This window comes from Cimex lectularius, unplaced genomic scaffold (genome assembly GCF_000648675.2).
Source record: "Cimex lectularius strain Harlan isolate CLEC.00 unplaced genomic scaffold, Clec_2.1 scaffold140, whole genome shotgun sequence".
Classification (NCBI taxonomy): domain Eukaryota; kingdom Metazoa; phylum Arthropoda; class Insecta; order Hemiptera; family Cimicidae; genus Cimex; species Cimex lectularius.
The window spans coordinates 570,299-591,190 of NW_019392728.1; the positions used below are offsets into that span (position 1 = coordinate 570,299).

Consider the following 20,892-nt stretch of genomic DNA (forward strand, 5'->3'; position numbering starts at 1 on the left):
GAATAACTGCTGGAGACAGTTAAATGGAGGAATCTAAGTGTGTACCCTTGTTTTAAGGCTCATCGTTTCTTAGGCCAACAACTGATCTTTAAACTATTTACAGTTAAACGTAACAATTAGCATTATAATGAAACAATAGAACCAATAAAAAAACCACACATACATAATACCTATAGAACAACCGCGTAAAAATCGAACAGGTCACACAGACCAAAGCAGCAAGGATGAGTAGACCGGAAACGCCAAATTATAGACCTTTCTTCTTTCTAGTAGTGAAATGTTTGTTTTACATTGGGAAAAAACCTTACATTAGCTTAACTATTATTGTGTTAGTTTCGTTGGTATCAATAATTTCAAAACGAATACATTCGACTACAATCAACTTTATTGAATTCGTTGTCAAAACACTGTGTATTTTATAGTGGTTTCACTGTCGGTCTTGCACGTTTTTATATTCGTATGGGAAAAAAGGGAGTTGTATTGGTGTGATGGCATGATAAAGCCGACTTACCTCAGTCCATTGATGTATAAGTCGCGGTTGAGGAGGTCGTTGAAAAAGTACCACGGTGCGTTGACAATGTTTCGCAATGGTTCGCCCCTGTAATTTCGCCTTTTAACTTCCTGGTGGCGTGCAGTTAGTAAAAGACATCCTGAAAGGGCTTTCAGTCGTTGCAATCATGTTGGGGAATGTGGTTTTGCATTTTCGTACAGGTTAATTTGCCTGTGTATTTTTTTATAATGACAATTGTTTGTTGTTATCGATTGTTATTTGAAATGAAGCTTTTTCTGTTATTAAAATTCATAATGCGGTTGTACAAAGTTCATTGGACGTCTTGCTATTTTGCTATTTCATCGACGACTTTAGAGCATAAGGTCAAAACTGTCATAACCTGACGTTGAAGAGAGGGAAAAAGGGCGTAATTTGTAAACCCGTCAAAGGTCAGCTGTGGTACAAAGCATTTATCCTGGAGGATTTTCTCTCCTTTCCAGTCCACTCGGGAAGTAATTTCTTAATTTTCCCCCGACACTGCTGTTAATCTAAAAAGGTGATCCCGGATTAGGGGTCAGCGGGCAGATCAGATGCTCCTTCGCAAGTTCATAACTGTGAAACAAGAGCTTTAAAGTTAACGGATTCACCTATGACCTTCATATAAAACGAATCCCTTCCCATTTAATCAATAAAACATACTTATTGTTCTTTACAGTTGGTGGAAGAGACTAAAAAATATTTTTTTGCGATGTTCAATATTACTCCTCTGCTTTATTTCTTAACAAACTGTTATCTTAATAGCATAACACGAAAGTAACTATGGGGAAATTGCACCATAATACAGACGGCAGTTGTCAACATGCCCCTTGGTATGTTTCTAGTCAGTTTAGGGCGAGAGCGCCTTCCCGTTATGCGAGATAGGCAAATCGTCAGCAAGTTTATTGTGATAAGATAATCTAGAATGAAAAGAAGCGGTGTCTTCATGTTTTCTTTGCTTATCTTGTTTAAACAACTTGAAATTTTTTCCGGCTGTTCATTGACAGCTCATCGAATTTATTAAAACGTTTTACTTCCTTGACTTACGAATCAGGACTGAAAAAATCTTTCAACCAGATAATAAAATATGATAATTGCATTTAAAATATTTGTTATTTGTTTAAGGAATAAGAAGAAAAGTTGGTTTCAAATGTTAAGATTATGTGTTTGTTTTCTAACATATTTATTGAGTGTTGCAGTTTATTCCAATATTCAATCCTTATTTATAATCATACAGTGAAAAAAGTGTAAAATAGGAAATCTGTGGGTTTTTTGTTATGGGTTTGTTTTCTGCCAAATTAGCAGGTTGCAAACTTAAGATTTGTAGCAGTTATAAGCTTTGACTCAACTCCAAAATGACGTATTTGTTTTTATTGCCTTTCATATACGACGTCTTCAAACTGGCCTTTTTTCGGTTGTTGTTTGACTGTTAGATAACTTTCGAGGCAGCAAAACCTTTCAGAAGTTACTGTAGTGTAAAGTTATTACCATTAAGTTATTACCATATTTTAACTGTGTTGGACAGCTTCATCAGAAAAGGATTTAAAGTTTCTTGTAGTTTATTAAGTACAGGAAAGGATTTAAAGTTTCTGCTTTATTATACAGAATTAATAACATATATTAAAAGGAATCAAATCCACAAAGGCAATCAAGATATTTGCATTCAAAAAATTGCAGCCAACATTGTAAATTAGTTAGTTTAAAAATCAACAATTCAGCAAAAACCTATGTAAGACCATATTAGACTTAGATCTAAGCAAACAATACTCGAGAAAAATAAACAGGTCAGAGACTGATACCTGTAATTGTTGTTTAGGCCCATAATCAATGGAACATGTCATAATGATTTGTGCAAAATTCTAAAAACAGAGAAAATGGTTCTTAGTTTGTTTGTGTCCAGTGAGTGAATTTCACTGTTTCCTCAGGCTCATTTTGTCTTTTATCTAATGAAAGTTATCATTGAGAGTGGGAATCCTTATGCCTCAGAACCTGTTAGGGGTACAGCAGCCCCCCTTCTAATATTGCAACTTGATGAATTTGTTTTTTGAAGAAAAGAAGAAAAATCTTGATCAAATTCAATCCCACACTCCTTTCTCCATCATATGGTAATAATTACTACATATTATAACAAAAGCATTGAAACAAACCCGCACTGAAGATGGTGTGAAGCCGAAACCCATCTGATGAAACCCAAAAGAGCGACCAGAATGTCCAAAAATTAGCTAACAGTCACATAACAACAATTTACATATTAAAATTATAATTCAATCCCTTCCACATAGTTTTATAAATTATTATATATATACACAAAATAATTGATTGATTATATAAGTGTGTCTGCTACAGATAAAAGTTGTCAGATGGTAATAATTTTCACTTCAATCACATTTTATAATTTAATATAAAATTTANTAAAATTATATATATAATACCAGTTCAATTATAAACTAATTCATTGGTTTACTATCAAATTTATACAATGTTTGTAATCTTGGGAAAACCAAATGTCATTTTGAAGAAATTGAACGATATGTAAATAAAAGATAAAGACGCCAACATATTTCAGTTGAATCCAAAATAGACGGATAAACTTGTAATCTTCATATCAAATTAAAAAAACACAAACAAATTTATATATTACTGTTAACGATATATAGGTAATAAGTAAACTTATAAATAACAGTATGCTCTATCAATTGGAACATGATAATTTTCATATCAAAATTATCAAGAAGGTTCCCCTATGGGACATCAGCTTGTATTGGTCTGATAGTGGAACCTTCTTGGCCCTATCATGTATACCAGTTATTCCAATTTATCCCAACACCATCATTACCGCCACGGATGACTCTGCAGTGTTCTTCCAAACCGGATCATATGCAAGCAATTTCTAACATCCAAGAACACCTTGAGCTTATCGAAGAATAGTAGAAAAAACAACTTTAAAAAAACTTAGCTACGAATACTTGTACGGCCGAAAACTGTTTGGACCGTCAAACCTCAACTAACTCTACACAAGACGTGTCCATCAAGCCGCACAGTATCCAGCCCATTCAATCTCTTCAATCATAAGTCCTCAAGTCATGTTAAAGCTCCTTATTATATCACTAATATCACACACACACACACACACACACACAACGAACTCAACATTTCTTTTGTCAACTAATTGATCAGATTCCGCATTCAAAACCTCTACACGAAACTTTCGCTCGTCTCTAACGCTATTGCTTTGTGCCTTATCTTTTGACTTAACTTCATATTTACGTCTTTAATTCCTCTCATATACAAATTTCTTCGAACTGGCCTTTTCTTTTTATCTATTTGACTGTTTTATAACTTTTGATACAGCAAAACGTTTTAAAAGTGACTTTATTGTGAAATTATTACCATCATACACCTTTTAACTGTGCCCATGTTGCATAATAAAGTAAGTTTTTGTAAATCTCTTTCAACTTTCCAATAAAAATATGTTCACTGTATTGGCAATATGATTTGGACATGGGCATGGAATTTTTTTTCAAAAAGTTAAAAAATTATAAGTCATTTGAAAAGTCAAATTAACACTAGGTTCCACTTTTGACCCAACTTTAACATGTCGAGGTTCTTATATTTTTATTTCCACAGAGGGTGGGTTGAAATTGTTAAGGATTTTTGTTCGAAAAAGACAACCTACCTGGTTACACATTTCAAACTAATAGTTTTTGACCCATCTAAAATGTCGTCGTGATTATCTTTTATTTCCTCTTCATATATGACACTTTCATCAAATAGGTCTTTTATTTTTTTATCGATTTGACCATTTGATTACTTCGAGACAGCAAAACGTTTTAAAAAGTGATAGTAATGTAAAATGATTACCATCACTTGCAATATCGATTTGTTGTTTTTTAAAATTCCAACCTTGATAGGAAGATGTTTTTATGTAAATATTTCGAAGGGATTGGAATAAGAGAGTGAAAGGATGGCGAGATCGAAATCCGTAGAGAATTTTTCCTTCAAAAAGTCAACCTGTCGAACGTGCCGTTGGAAAGGGTTGGCCAGTGGGCCTCCATCGGAGGTCGACCGGATATGAGCTCAAGTCGAGAAGCCGATGCCGAGTCCTGTATGCCAATGTACCAATACACCGGTCGTGCTGGTTTCATGCCTCCTCATGACAAATACATATGTCGATAGACGGCGAGGTTTCACAAATGCTGTCGGCCCGACGTGGGCGGAGCGAGAAGTCTTCCACGGCCTCGATGCAATTAATTGCTCTTCAGTTGTTAACTTCACCTTTCTGTTGAGAGTCTTAGTCAATATAATTTTAATTAGAATTCCGTAATCTATTTTTATGATTCTTCTTTGCGTTTTAAAACTTGATTTATTTTACATGTTAGACGATGGTGAAATCGAATTCTTTAATCTTAATATGGCTTAATTAAGTCGGAAGTAATTTTATTTATATATTCATATTCTATTATATGTACGTCATTAAGAAGGATACATTTCAAAACGTTTCAAGTTTTGTGGAAAAAATGTGGTCCCGTCCTCTTTATTTTTTTATTTTCAATTTTGAACAAAAGCGTCTTTGTTTACTTTGTTTTACTTCGTATATTTCAATAGAAGTTTCAAAATCTCTTGATTTTTTGAAAGTTTGTAGCCGAAAAATCAAAATTTTCGTAATTAAACGTTAATTTTCCATTGGTGATTACTGAAAATTGAGAAATTAGGTATATATGTTTAGCCATTAGCGGAACAACATTTCTGTAAAGCACCATATCTTTCAATCTTCACAGAACCAAGAGAATCTTTCTTAAACTTTAGACAAGAATTTTCGAAAGTCGTAAAAGTTTATCTTCTAAATTGATTTTGCATTTTTTTAAAGATAAGTTTACAATTTAACAATAATTTTCATAGAGTTTTTGATGGTCTTTGTATTGGTGTAATCATATTTATAGTAAAATTAATTTTTTTTATATATGCGGAACTTTATAGAATAAAGATAGTAAAGGTTGAAGTATGAAATATCTAAAAAATGAAATACCTCGAATAAAATTGGGTATCAGTTTTTTGACAACAGGGAGTCCTTTAGCCCAATTTGACAGGATAACCTTAACTATTGACGTCACTTTACGGGACACCCTGTATAATGAATGATAAATAACCACGTTTTATACCAAGACTCAAGAAAAGTTCGTTCCGGTTGAAATAGTTTAATAATTGTCACAATTAAAATTCGTTTAGAAATACGGTATTCGGAGAAATAGTCTCCGTCGGCATCCTTCTCTCAACGAGTTACTAGTTAGCCCAGTTATGTCTTGTTATAAAATTTTGGGTCCCGGGACTTAAAAATAAACTCAGCTCGTTTTCTTGTTGTTGGCGATTATCGAACTCCCGATTGTGCATATGAGTTCATTGCTAAGAAAAGGTGAAAGTCAGATGTGGCCAGCCAATGGTACGACCCCCTGGTTGTACTGTTCAGGATCCATTTTTTTGTCCGCAATCCGGTCAAAAATGTTCCTATTTTGTGCCGTGAAAGATATGAAAAGAAAACGTTTAGACGCTGAAGCTTTTGACCGACGGCCAGGAGGCCGTAAGGATGTCATTGGGTTCATCATCAGTTTCATCATCCACTCACTTCTCTTCGTAAAAGTTCTTAGCTTGATTACTTGTTATTTATTCTATTAAATTCACTAATATAACTTTAAAAAAAAATTTTTATTCTGCCAACGTTTCGATCTTTATTGAGGTCATCTTCGGGGTTCAAATTGTTTGTTTTCTGCGTAGTTGTGTCATTCTTGTGTGTCGTTGAGAGTGCCCACTACGTAGAAAACAAACACTTTAAGCCCTGGAGATGATCTCAATAAAGATCGAAACGTTTGGACGATAAAGAAAATTTTTTTTAAAACGTACGTCACACCAGACCGCATCTCACGATCTCCGAATAATCATTGACTAACGGTCACTAAACACCACACACTTTTTAGAATGTTGAATTTTATTTAAGGCCAATTTCTTAATTCGGATTCTGCCGTTTTGCATCAATCGTTTTACACTTCTACATATCCCGGAAAATTATTGTTCCTTTGATTGAAAAATTTATCAGCAATTTTCCATGCGGTTCTCGTTGAAGGGTCATCGCATGGAACGTTTCTACACAACAATTTCACTTCTCTTGCATCATGTAAGCAGAAATTCACTACCGATTAGGACACACCTAGTTCTGCTGTTTTTAGTGGTGGTTTTTTCGACAAGAAATCTTTCCGGTAATATTTGTCTGCTTTCTGAAGTGAAATGTCAATGCGGAAATTCGCTTAATCTCTCGATGTTTATGGTTTGATTAAAACATCTCGTATTTTTAATGGAGACTGGGACAAACTTCAATGTGCTGGGACTGCATGGCATAAATTTGACTCGAAACGACTCTTTCATTTTTTAATGTTGTATGTTAATTTTGGTTTATGGCTCCGACTTTCGACTTGAATCACTTCAGTGAAGGGGCTCTGAATCGAATGGGCGACTTAATCGCCGCCTCTTTCTAAAGGGACAGTTTCGTTTCCTCACGAATAAATTTATAGTTGAAGAGGTTTTCTGTTGACTTTACATAACATCGTTCATACGTATTAAAAATCAATAATTTATACATCACTGTTATAACAATTTATGTAATAATATAATATACAAGAAATAGTCGTTTTCACATCAATAGAATCATAAATTTGAAAGAGTTGACATATTTTACACTTTTACTTGTTAAACGAATCAACAAATAACTACGTAATCGGTCCTTGGAGAAATATTAACGAGGATTATTTTATGAATATGAAAGTTTGTAGTTGCAGCAACTTTTACCAAGCCAGACGAAGACTTAAGGGGCCAACCGGCCTGAAAATGTAAATAACAATATTTCGTTTCTTTTTAGCAGAAATTAGTATTTCTGTAATATCCTTGGACCAAGGTTAACGCCATTAGCAAACGTACAATAACGTGTGGGACTAACAACTGAGTATTTACACTCGTCAATAACGTCGTCTAAATAAGTCAATATTTAGATGAACTCTGATGTTTAGGAAAAACCTTCAGGGGATCTTCAAGAAGACTCTGCTTTACATATCCGATATTTGGAGCAGATCATGTGCTAATATTATAATGATAATTATAATATAAAACCCCAATTCTAAAGGGCATAAAAAGCCACGTGAAGAATAAGATTTTTATGGCGGCAGTCTGAATATATCCATAAATATAAAATATTTATTGATCTCATTGAGCTGCTCTCATTGCTTCATTTTTCATACTGATTTGCGTACCGATTATTGGCTTCCCCAACTATCTAATAAAATAATATTAAAACTACAATAAATAACCTACCACACATTGTACACTTTAATTTCATGAGCGTTGTTTCATTTTTTCCAACTTGTACGTAGATAGAAAAATGAAACATATTTAACTTTTTATCAATAATTAAAGAAATTATCATTAGATTTGGTGTAATACGACAACCAGCATAATTTGCATGAATACGCTTTTAATCTATTCTATGTTAAATCACTACTGTTCAAAAAGCATTGTTCATTTAACTGATAACATGTAACTGATATCTTTTATTTGTCAAAAACTAGATTTGTCATATAATGTAATTCATAGCTTGGTCGTTTCCTAAAATTTTGGTCTTCCTGTCCTCTCTGTATTCGTCGTGTTTCAATTTCTCGCTGATTAATAAGATATGACCAAACTTCAGATTCATCACCCAGTACAATAATGATTATACATGTGTAGCGATTAATTATTGATTATTTAGTAATCGAAAGTTGCGGTCTGGTGTGATGTAGGTTTAGAATAACATTTTCTTTATCGTGTTATGTTTCGATCTTTATTGAGGCCATCTTCAGGGGTTGGGATTCAAAAACACTGTTTAAATTATACCATCATCATTATTTATATCATTTATACATTTATATCCGTGTATAAATTCAATTTCACATCTTCCATGTACTTGTATAATTTAAACAATGTTTATAAATCCCAGGCCCTGAAGATGATCTAAATAAAGATCGAAACGTTGGCACGATAAAGAAAACGTTTTTCTTACATTTTTATGTGTGAACTATGAAAGAATAAATTATTCGATTAACTATTGAAAATAAATTTGCATTCAATTTTGTTACTATTCAAGTGAATGTAATAAGGATGCAAGTTTCAACCCTTATACAATGCTATGAAGACGCACTTCATGATATGATATTTTGTGATAACGGTATAATTTTACAACAATTTTTTTTAAAATATAATGATAAGATAATAAGTAGTATAATAGTAAGTCATCTCATACGAGGTACTTCACGGCTACTATGCCTCGGCTCCCAGAAGGGAATTAAGTGGGTAGTTAAAATGCAAAATATTCAGAATAAAAAATCACACTTTAGAAACTCACTTGTTGACAGGATTTTTTATTCCTGTGTTATGTAAAAAAAAGGAGAAGTTTGTTGTTCAGGTCTCAAAAACTGTTCAGTTTTAGATGCTAGCACGCGAAACAATTAGCCAACTCAGGCCGATTTGCCAAAGGCGTAACGGAAACAAAAGCACCGTTTATGAAACGTTCCGTACGCCGGTTTCATATCCCACGATGGATTTCAATCCATCGAGACGCATTCTGCTGACGAGAATGTGACCCCGTTTCCACAGTGGAATGTGGGAAACGTTTCGGCCCTGCGGCGTATCCGACCGGGCTAATAAACATCTAATTACCGCCCTTAATTCACCGTGACACCCTCTTCATTATTCACTCTCACTCAAGGCCGGAGGGCTTCAATTTCGTTTTGAATCTTCATTTTATTGCTTTTTAATTCCTAGCCCGACTGGGTCTGAAAAACAGGCGAGACGGATCGGGTAAGTAATTACGTATGGAGGGTTAGAATAGGACAAGACCAGGCTGCTCTAGATATGTTTCCGGCTGAATAACTACGTTGAATTGTGAGATTTCCTTGTGTGGTCTGCGGCGAAATGAACCTGTAGTTTAGTCGTTTGCGATAATTTTGGTCTCCAGTGCTGTCGGCTTTTCGCTATCATCTGCAGTTAGTCTTCCGCCATATTTCGTCATAAATTATATACAAAGGAATACACAATAAGTATTACTTAGTCTTCAGTTAAAAACATTTAGAACCTATAAAAATTATACATATGTTGGTACACTGGAGAAATGACCAGACCACCAACCTAAAATTATTTTCCAATACATTTTTTTTTCGTTTGTAAAGGGGCTATCGACTGGAGTCATATAGCCCTCAATGCACTATGAGGGCGGTGGGGTTGTCGATATTCCGCTATGGTCCCTCTCTTACTCTTTCACATAAACGCATTCCCATATTCATAATACAAACTGTACAACTACACAATAATTACAATATTTACACACTAAAGATAGGGAAACACGGCGATTTCTCTTAAAAATGGGAACAGGGGACCCTACAACCAACTCTCATACCCAAGGACCTCTCTTTCTTTCGGGTTCCATGGCTACTCGCTCCCAGTATGGAGTCAAATCCACTTCTCGACTAAGTGGGACAAACTGAACGATCTTAACTATCTGCGCTGGGTATGTCAATCGGGTATGGCCTATCCTCAAAGGGTTAGCACGATCTGTTCCTTCCGTTTCACACAACCACAGGTCCATAGTTTCATCCTGTACATGACTTTCTTTGACGATCCGACCAACGTTATTTACTGCTAGTTCCCTTTATTTATTGAAACTGGCAACATGTTTGTCATTGACCATAAATTATTTATTAATTGTACTATGGCTAATAAATAAAGTAATAATAAATGTCCACTCGTTAGTATCATAGTTTAACAGCTAAGGCAACCTCGTAAATTTTAAAGAACTAACTCAAACAACATGGCCCTATTCAGCAGTTTTTGCTGACTATGTAGCCGGCTGCCGGTCTCGATTTTCAAGTGACTTTACAGGCGTAGGCTGGAGGATGTTCAGGTCTCTGTGTATGTCACTATTGCGTTCATACAAAGGAGAATATATTTAGTAGAACTTTATTTTCAAATTTTTATAGTATGATAGGATTATTCTTTTAGCACAGCCCAGAAGGTTTCATGTCTATTTTTTAAATTGAATTCTTGGATAATACTACTTTACCGCTAAAAAAGGTTGGTTTATCTGCTGATTTTCTATTTGTGAGGTTAACATGGTCGGATTTCGGGCCTTTTATGTTGATCTTCATGTACCTCCTCAATCATGGATGCTGTTGATTGCCATTTGTAGTTAGGTGTGACGATGCATTTTTCCATTGAGAGGGCTGCTTTCCATCTGTGGTAAGTAAATTATATAAAGATTAATACGAGGCCTAGGATGCTACATTTTTTCCGTTTTTCTCGAAAACTATGTGGTTTACGAGCTTAATTCCTTTTCCAATCTACTCAGCTGGTCGATTTACATAGAAAAATACGATAAATATGTTTTTCGGTTTTTTCCGTTTTTCTCGAAAACTACGTGATTTACGAGCTTAATTCCTTTTCCAATCTACTCAGATGGTCGATTTATATAAAAAAGACGATAAATATTTTTTCAATTTTTTTCGGTTTTTTCCATTTTTCTAGAAAATTACGTGATTTACGAGCTTAATTCCTTTTACAGTCTACTCCGCGGGTCGATTTACATAGAAAAAGACGATAATTTTTTGTGATTTTTTCGGCTTTTTACCTTTTTCTCGAAAACTACGTGGTTTATGAGCTTAATTCCTTATCCAATCTACTCAGCTGGTCGATTTACCTAGAAATAGACGATAAATTGTTTTCGACATTTTGTGGTTTTTTCCGTTTTTCTCGAAAACTACGTTATTTACGAGCTTAATTCCTTTTCCAATCGACTCAGCAGGTCTATTTGCATCGAAAAAACAATACAATTATTTTCGGTTTTTCCGTTTTTCTCGAAAACTACGTGATTTACGAGCTTAATTACTTTTTCAATCTACTCAGCAGGTCTATTTACATCGAAAAAACCCCATAGTAATCCAGCCTTGATTTGGTACAAATAAGAGTCTTGTTATCTAACTGGGAACAATTTTTCCAAAATATAAGAGGTTATATATAAGTTTAAACTATTGTGTTGAGGATATTGTTTTCACAACCTTTTCAAAGCTTTGCGATATTTCTAGGGATAAATGTGAATTTATTTGTTTATATTTTCTCTAATCTAATAAGGCAAAATTAACGAAACACATCTGACAGATCAAATCAGCGAATGTGATCAGATACATGATCGTTTCACGATGAACATGATCGTGAAAACCAAATTAAAGATTCACCCCCCCCCCAAGTCCACAATAGCAAATGACACAATTTAACTAAATTGTTTTAGTAGATATAAATAAGCAAAATTTTCCCTGTTTATAAAATTAGTTTTAATTCAATCGAAACTAAAATGACAATTACTCTTGGATAATAATTTGATTAAAATATTTATCAATTAATTTTAGAATTTAGAATTTGTTTAGAGATAAATCTTAAATTTTTTTAGTCCATCTTGTAGATAAAATTTGACGGTGTGTAAAAAGTAGAGCTAGTGAAGAAAATCACTTAAATAAAGGTTTTTCTGTTTCAAATACATTTCCGACGGTTTTAATTCCGAGGGTTCGCAAAAGCAGAGGTCATATAAACCCTGGGGTATCTGTGTTTTTGAAAAAAAGTCTATTTTAAGAATTTCGGGTTCGAATGCTGGATTCAAACCCAGTAACTTCTTAGTTGAGATGAAAAAGCTAGTATCACGAGCGGGATTCGAACCCATGAACTTCGGCTCAATACGCCACTGTTCTAACTCTTGAGCTATCTTGATGTCCCGATAGCTCAATGGGTTAGTGCAGCTACGTATTTAGCCGACGGTTCTGGGTTCGAATCCCGCTCGTGACAGTAACTTTTTTCATCTCAACCAAGACCTTAGATAAAAAGTATAATTAAATTACTAACACAATATTTGGTTGATAAAAATAGTAACGGGATATTTTTTGAGAGGCATAACCGCGATGTCCGAGTTACGGCATTGAACTCGAGCCACACCGGAGGCTCTGGGGTCGAATCCCGGAAAAGCCCATGGGATTTTAATGAGAACATTTTGATTTTCTGTTATACTCTCTATGACAAAAATTACTTTGATGTTTTACTTTTAGATTTGTTTGATGTGACAAGTATGACTTATGTCTGTGTCCATCAGCCTTACTACATCTAGCTATTTAGTTTCAGCCTTTTTTTCAGTAACCTTAAGATCTTTTAACAAATACTAAACTCTGATATTACAAATTAAATATTTTAGCCTTTTAACTGGTATGTTGATTTGGATTAGGCAGTTGAAGTCCAAGATCATATCATTTTTGAGTCAATTGGTCCCATGTTGGATAGTATAAAAATTATAGAAAAAGAAATGCAGCAAGTTTGTGAATGTTTGTTGGGTGTTTTTGAATTGCAATCCGAAAGGAAATGAATATTACCTAAATTCCGAAGTAGTCATGAGTATGTGTACCTTCCAAAAACAATCCAGAAATATTAGTATAATAAATTTACCGCCCAAATCGTCCATATTATATAGAACAATTAAAATCCAGATGTTTCACCATAAGAAATTCATTTTTGACGATATTTTCTCTTCGATGGAAGTGGGTCATTGTCCGGAAATGGAAGTTTGTAAAAGAACGAGGTGTAACATCTTTTCCAGGCGAGGTAAAAAGAGCAAAACAGTCATACATTCACCATATGTTTATTTAAATTAATTATTATATAGTCTGGTATGTCAGGCTGAATTTCTCTGTGTTGATAATTGGTTCTTTTGATTTATATTAGTTGTAAACGAACATCAGTCTGCTCGCTGATTACCCTGATCTAATTTTCATTCAATTTGGGCGAAATCATAAAGAAACCATCATCTTCATTCTAACAACTTTTCACTGTTGCTGGCGTGGACAAACCCGGTTTGAACGGTAATTGACGGTTGCTCTTCATCATACCTAACGCTAAGGGGATTCAAGTTCATTAGAAGACGAAGAAAAATCTGTAGGAATATGAAACTTAATTAAATCTGTGCCGTGTTGCGAAAAAGTTAATTCAAATTGTACGAAGTAGAACGGAAATAGAAATCTCAACACCGGTTTGTAAAACCTGCAATGGGACATCTAGGTGCAAGTGCACATTCTGCGTAGCACAAACCATAAAACCTCACAGAAGAAAGTGCATTTCCTATTTTCTTTTATCATTTTAAAAGTTGTAACTGTTTTGGTTATTCGAATAATTTCTTCCATCAGAAAAGAGATGAAAGTGACTCGTTCAAATTAAACATTATAATTAAGTATGAATTTTAATTGACAGTAAATCAACTGCGAAGATTGGTTCGGCTCAAGAGGATGCTTTTACCGTGGAATTAATTACAATTCTTAAGACCGTCTATGTTTACAATGACGAAACGCATCGGTTGACAAACACAAATGAAGCAACCACGATCATCTTAAGAAGTAGTAAAATGGAGATAGTCATAATGTAAATATAATTACTGTAAAAACTTTATGACCTTTAATAACTGCTAAAATTACGTTAAATTTAAATCTTAACAGCTTTTAAATTATTCACTTTAATATTTTAATGCTAGTTTTATGCGTTCGTGTCTGTATTGCTAGATAAGAGAAAGTGATCATAAAACTATAGATCGGTTGTTATAATAATTTTTATTTTACAGCCAGCTACCAAATTTGATTACAGGTTATTATTATTAAACAATTATTATTTTTCGATCTTGTTAATATATAATATATCGTTCATTCATCACTTATGGTAATATGTACATAACACATACAATATCACAGTATGAATTATAATGTAATAATAAAGAAAGGAAAATCCTTAGTGAGTTGCATAGTCAGGACCTGACTTGTAGAAGTTTCATCCTCACTCGATTAAGAATAGGCCATGGGAGGTTATCACTTTTGGACCAAAGCCCGCGCAGTCCGGCATGCAGAGAAAGATAGCACAATGTGTTCCACCTAATTGTAACTTATAATTCCTTGGCTCCGTATAGAGAGCGCGTAGGAATACCATCCGAAAATTATACCTGAGTATGGCAGCGATTATCTGGGTCAGTCCCCTATAGATTCTTGGAAGAAACATGGTTGTTTTATTGTATGTAGTAATGATAGTTTGTGACCCTAGCTTCTGTTGAGGGTGAATGAATTTTTAGCGTGATGTAAGAACGGATTGCGTCGTGGGCTCAAATGACCTAGCTGTTGATGGCACCCGGGGCCACCCCTAGTGGCTGGCCGGATGAGACCAAGGTCTGATCCCGGAATGCCAGCACCTGGGGTGGGTGATTTTGGGACTCATTGTAAGGTACAAAAACTGTAATTGCCGGTGTTCAACTTTGTACCAGTGTGTGCATAAGTACATTTATGTTAGATTCGAGCTTATATAATTCAGTAATCAGAAGTCGTCAATCAGTGCTTCGATGTCCATGGGCCAACATTGCCAAGCCTAAATTCGTCTGACATTCTTCTGACAAAAGTGCGAGGGTGGTCAAAATGATCAGAAACGACGAAGTTACATGTTCATCTCCCCCCACACCCCAAGAAAAAATCTCACAATAAATTCACAGCTTTTTTTCCATTTCTTCGCCCTTTCTTCCGATTGCATATTATTGTTAGATTTGTTATGGTTCATGGTTTATTATTTCTGTAGCTACTATACAGAATAATCTCTTCTTTGAACCGTTTGACAAAACATTTACCTTGTACCTAAGAAAAGGCAGCCTTATGTCGTTCAAAATTTGAACCAAGTTCAGAAACGGGAGCATAGGGCACGTTCAACTGATCCTAATTCAACCATAAATTCATAGTATTGATTGTAACCTCTTTGTACGGTTATAGCAACTTATTCATAGTTGACATTGGTTTAATAACATACAGGTTTTATTATTATTATGAAAAGGATTTCATTCATCTTCGTTTAACCTACGCTCAACGGCCATTCAAAGTTGAACTAGGATCATCATTTGAACTCGGTTCAAGACAAATTGAAAAAAAAAAAATTTGGTGAGTTGAATGGTTCAGTACTGAACTGAGTTTAAACCAACTTAGTGAAATAGGGCCTCAGAGGGAAAGTAAACAATGTATTTATCCTAACCAAGCGCAGAAAGTAGATCTGTGAATCATTAGACAAACAGAACAGTTATGACGAATCTTAAAATTTTCTCAAGCTCCTCGGGACGTTCATAGCTCAAGGACATTAAGTGTACATGAAAAATTTATATAATGCAGGAATAAAAATGATTGCTTTTAATGAAATTGTGTCAATTAGGGCCAATAATCACAATACTTCCCTGTTGGGAAGCTGTGAAATACTAAATTTTTTAATATTAAATAAATATTAAAACAATTAACATTTATTTAATATTAATGATCATGGCAAATCACTTACTGTCAATGCGGTGGCCCTTTTCAAAGCGAATCGTACGATCAACAAGAAAATTACTCTTCATAAAAAGTCTTTTTCACGGATCGTTTTAACGCATCTTGCACGGTCGGTGCGGTGGTTCGGCTCCGTAAATGGATTTTTATCCGAGGAAGTCATAGCTCGAGCTGACCGAGAACCAGTTATGCAAAATAGAGATAAAACCAGGCACAATCCCCTTTTCCTTCTGGGCTGGAATCCCATCAAAAATAAACTCAACGGGAAGTTCAGGAAGCCTTGTCTTAGTAAGGAAATTTTATTTCATTTTAGTTTTGCACATAATTATTTTTCGACTTGTCAGTGGTGAGGTTTTGGAAGTGACTCAGTAACTCATAATAGATGATTATCGTTGCATTGTAAAACGTAACGATAATTTTTCTCAATAACTAGATAGAAACGAATTATCAGTTTAATTAATATAAATTATTGTTTAAATAATTACTGTTTGGATGAATAACTAAAAGATAATCGAGACCTGTTGACGGATTTTATTTTCTTGTTTAACTGTTTTGCCATGAGAACGTCTACGCTTATCTAGTTATTTCATTACATAATACATATGCATGAATCTATTTTCGTAAACCAAAATAAATCCATATAATAAATAGTAATGATTTAATACATTTACCAAATACTTTTTGAATTTCATTGTCCTCATCCTGTACTGAAATAATTTCTGCGATTATTTTCCAAAAATTCGTTCTAATTTAATTTTGGATTCTTAAACCTTATCTGCGATAATCTTTTAATATTGGACAATTTGGCAATAAAGCGAAACGTGCCAATTTCTGACAGATTGTAAAGTGCTATGTCTTTCTTTGGTCCATATTAAGCTATACTTTAACTGCGGTAAACCTCTAATATGATACTAATAAAGTGCAGACTACAGCTATCGCATAATGAAAATTCGTTCTACGAATGGTCATCGCTGCAACTCTCTGAGTAAATTCACTAGTTTTCGTGGTTCGCTTGACCAATTAATATTTTTCAATTAATTTAGGTTTTTAGTTTAGATAAAGAAGTCAGTATCACGAGCGGGATTCGAACCCACGACCTTGGGCTAGATACGCCGCTGCTCTACCACTTGAGCCATCGAGAAATTGCAAAAAGGAGGGAAAATTCAAAAGTTGGGGTTGAGATGGGAAGTTAGTGTCCGAGTGGATCGAAGTCACGATAGCTCAAGTGGTAGAGCAGCGGCGTATCTAGCCGAAGGTCGTGGGTTCGAATCCCGCTATGTTGGCCGAATGGTTAGGGCGTCCCTCGTATTGTCTAGTGGTCGTAAGTTCTAATCCCGGCATTGCCCTTGGACTTTTAATTGTGAATAATATGGAGAAATTATTGTAAAGCAGTTTGAACCTTGGTCCACGACACCCAACGAGTTATGTTAAGCTCTCTTGTATCACAGGAATTACTTTACTTTTATTTCTTAGTGTTGATCTAGCAGTAGGCTGGAATATTATGTTCCAAACACAGCAAATTCTAAATGGAGAAGTACATAATAGCATTTTCCTAAAAATGTCGTGTATTTTGAGTCAGTATCAACCATACATGCTTATATTCTGCTACTTCTATTGCTTTCACGTCAAACGCTCATTTTTTTTCTTAGCAAACTTGTAGACTATTTATAATTTTTTACAGGGTCTAATATAAAAATGTCATTGGCAAACACAAAAATCTTCGATGTAAATCGCTCCTTCTAGAAAGTCGTGCAAGTTATTCAGGGATGTTGAGAACAATATCGGTGACGGAAGAAAACCTTGTTTCAGTTCAGTGTAAATCTTAAAACTGTCGGTCATTCGTCCTTCGTCCATGCTTTAGATAGATTCTTGAGTTCTAATATCTTAAGTTCATTAATGTTACAATCCTTGGCAATGTTGGGACTTAGTCGTGCTTCTAAGAAATTTGAAATTTGCTATTAAAAAATACATTACGTCAATTTGTAGATAAATTTAAGATGGTTTTGATCTGACAAAGACCAAAATAAGTCGAAAGATTGGCAATGACAATTGAATTTGTTTTTCATCAAAACCATACCGTGATCCAGATTATTCGTGAGTCAAAAAGTTTTATTAATTTATAAGGCAAGTTATCACGATTCCACTTTTATTGTTTGACTCGACGAATTCCAGCAATTTAGGTTTTTTCAAATGATATAACTAGCATTTTCTCTCGTATATTCGTTCATAATCAGCGTCATTATTATGCTGCGGCGTCTTAAATGTATAAAGCATAAATGTCTAAAACCATGTGCCAAAGTTTACGCATATTATTGCCTGGTAATCGATGGCAAACATTTTAATTTTGCTAAATACAGCAATTCCCATTTCTTAGACAATATAAGGATTTTCTCTCTAATATGCATTTTTTAATAGGGATTTCAGTAATCCTTAACTTTTGTGCTTAAACTACCACTTTATCTGGTAATCCGAGGCTTAAGGTAGATGATCGTTTTAGTTTTGCAAATGTAAAACGTGCAATTTTCTCTCAAATTTGTATTTTTATATATTTTAACAGATAAAACTACAAGAGACATTAATGCATGATAATATTTTAACAACTTTAGCATCAAACTACAGGTCCACTTGAGGCTCATTTTTGTTTTTAATGATTTTATACAATACAAATTGAGTTGTTTCTGGTTATGTTTCAATTTGAAAAGTCATGACGTGATCCGAAGTCTCGACATGAAGACAAAACTGCTTCAAACTTGAGATCAACTTTTTAGTCGAACTATCTGACATTTATTCAAGTTTTGGCACAGAATTTTTTTGGGTACCACCTCCATGATCATGGAGCGGAATATACTGTAAAAATATGAAAAATCTGTTTATAGCAACTTGAACATTAGAAATTCAAACAATTTATTTCACTCATTACTCATTAGTAATATGTTACATGTTTGCAAAATTGGGACACGAGTCAAAGTTACAATTAAAAAATACAATTTATTACAAATATAGAACGAAATAAATTTCTTTTTGGATATAGAAAGTAAAGCAATTATTACAAGTTTAAGACTATTATTTATGCATCAATCAAAGTCAATTAAAAAGGGGGTTTGATGTATTATTGGGCCTTCATTTTCAGCCAATTACATGGCAACCCACTTTATCGTCAAAATAATAAACAGTTTAATTATGCAGAATACTCCAGTAACTTCAGCAACAATAAAAATCAGAAATAATAAGGGACCGAAAAGAAAGCAATGGGGTACTCCTGATTTTTAATTATTTGAATAATTAAAAAACAGATTCCCCAGTTCTTCATGATAATATTAAGAATACTAAGAAGAAAAATGGCAAAAAGGAGGGAAAATTCAAAAGGTGGGGTTGAGATGGGAAGTTAGTGTCCGAATAGATCGAAGTCACGATAGCTCAGGAAGTAGAGAAGAGGCTTATCTAGCCGAGGTTCGAATCCCGCTCGTGACATTGACTTTTTTTATCTCAACTAAAAAATTTAATTAATTGAAAAAATTAAGAAAACTCTTAACCAATATTTAAAGAATTCTATTGTAAAGTGTATCAAGTATGACCAAAAACACTTAGGCTGCTTAAAAATATAAATTTCTTTTATTGTTTCAGATTGTTGAGACGAGCGGTGATGGGGCGAGAAGCAGCGCAAGGATAAGGTAAAGGTTTTATTTTAAAATTCTTTATTACTATTTATGAAAATCAACCTTCCTTATAATGTTCGTGTTTTAAACATAAGAATTCCGTTAGCTTTCATTCCGCTATTTATAAACAGATTCGGCGTCTATTTCGAAAATAACTCACCGGGAATTAGAATACCCAAGAATACATCTTTCCCCGATTTCTCGCATCTGAATATTAAAAGGGACACACTCAAAAAAAGGACTTATTGCCTTTCAAATGTCAGAATGTAAAAGTATGATATATGTTTAGTAGGACGACCATATGGCACGGGAGGTTTCGAGCTCAAAACAAATCTCTCGGGTGTTCTTCATGAATCGACACGTCATGTCTGCTAATCCATTCAATAACAGTTTTGAAATTGCATCGAATTTTTTTCGCCAGATGATGGCCAGATGACAACTTTCCCCTTCTTAAAGAGAAAATCACTTTTACGACATGACGAACGTTAAACGTGGTTCTTTTCCAACAAATGAAATTTATGCTTGAACAATCGTTAAGTCGTTAAAATCGATTAGAAACTTTAAACCTAACCGTAAGACATTTTCGTTAAACTTGTTAATTAATTTGTCCCACTTGTTTAAACAAGTATATCCGTTATATACTTACTGCTTATAATTGAATAAAAAAATATTATATGCACAATATAAATATGGTATTGTGTCATTAGGGACAAAAATAAGTGAACGACCACTCGAAATATTTCCATCTACAAAATATGCTACAGAAAAGTTATTTCTAGGTTTTCGACTGCCTCGTACGTTTTTCGTAAGAACGATTGATCGTTATTTTTTATTTTTTTCAATTACAAAGTAAAACAAAAATACAGAATTGCTAGGTTATGTGCTTAAAAGTGCCTTGTTTGCCTTGTTGGATGATACTGGAATTTACTACCTTTCTTTCAGATTTTTTGTGATCATTTCAACACCAGTCTAACATTACAATTATTTATTGAATAGACCGTGCTAGTTGTAAGTTTAGAAAATGTGCGATTCCGTCGCAAGACCTCTTAATTTTAAAACACTAAAAAGATTTATCACAGTTTTATAACTTCTTGTTACTCATTGAGAACAAGAGATCGATGTTGTTTCAATTTCAAAGTTAAATAAAAAGCAGAATTGCCAGATTAGCTGTCTAAAAGTTGGTTGTTGGTGGTACTTAATCATCCTGATGTAACGCTCTGTTTTATGCTTATTTTCTTAATCTAGATTTTTCTTTTTTTTAGACATTTTGTTAACAATT

General features: G+C 34.1%; 1 protein-coding gene across 3 annotated transcripts in view; it reads left to right on the top strand.

Annotated features, from left to right (window-relative positions):
• Positions 1-20,892, top strand: part of LOC106665264 — a 182,912-nt gene that overhangs the window by 39,409 nt on the left and 122,611 nt on the right. For all 3 annotated transcript variants that reach the window (XM_024226760.1, XM_024226762.1, XM_024226761.1), the window contains one exon: positions 19,582-19,628. The gene's annotated coding sequence lies outside the window, so the exon portion shown is untranslated. The remainder of the gene's footprint in view (positions 1-19,581; positions 19,629-20,892) is intronic.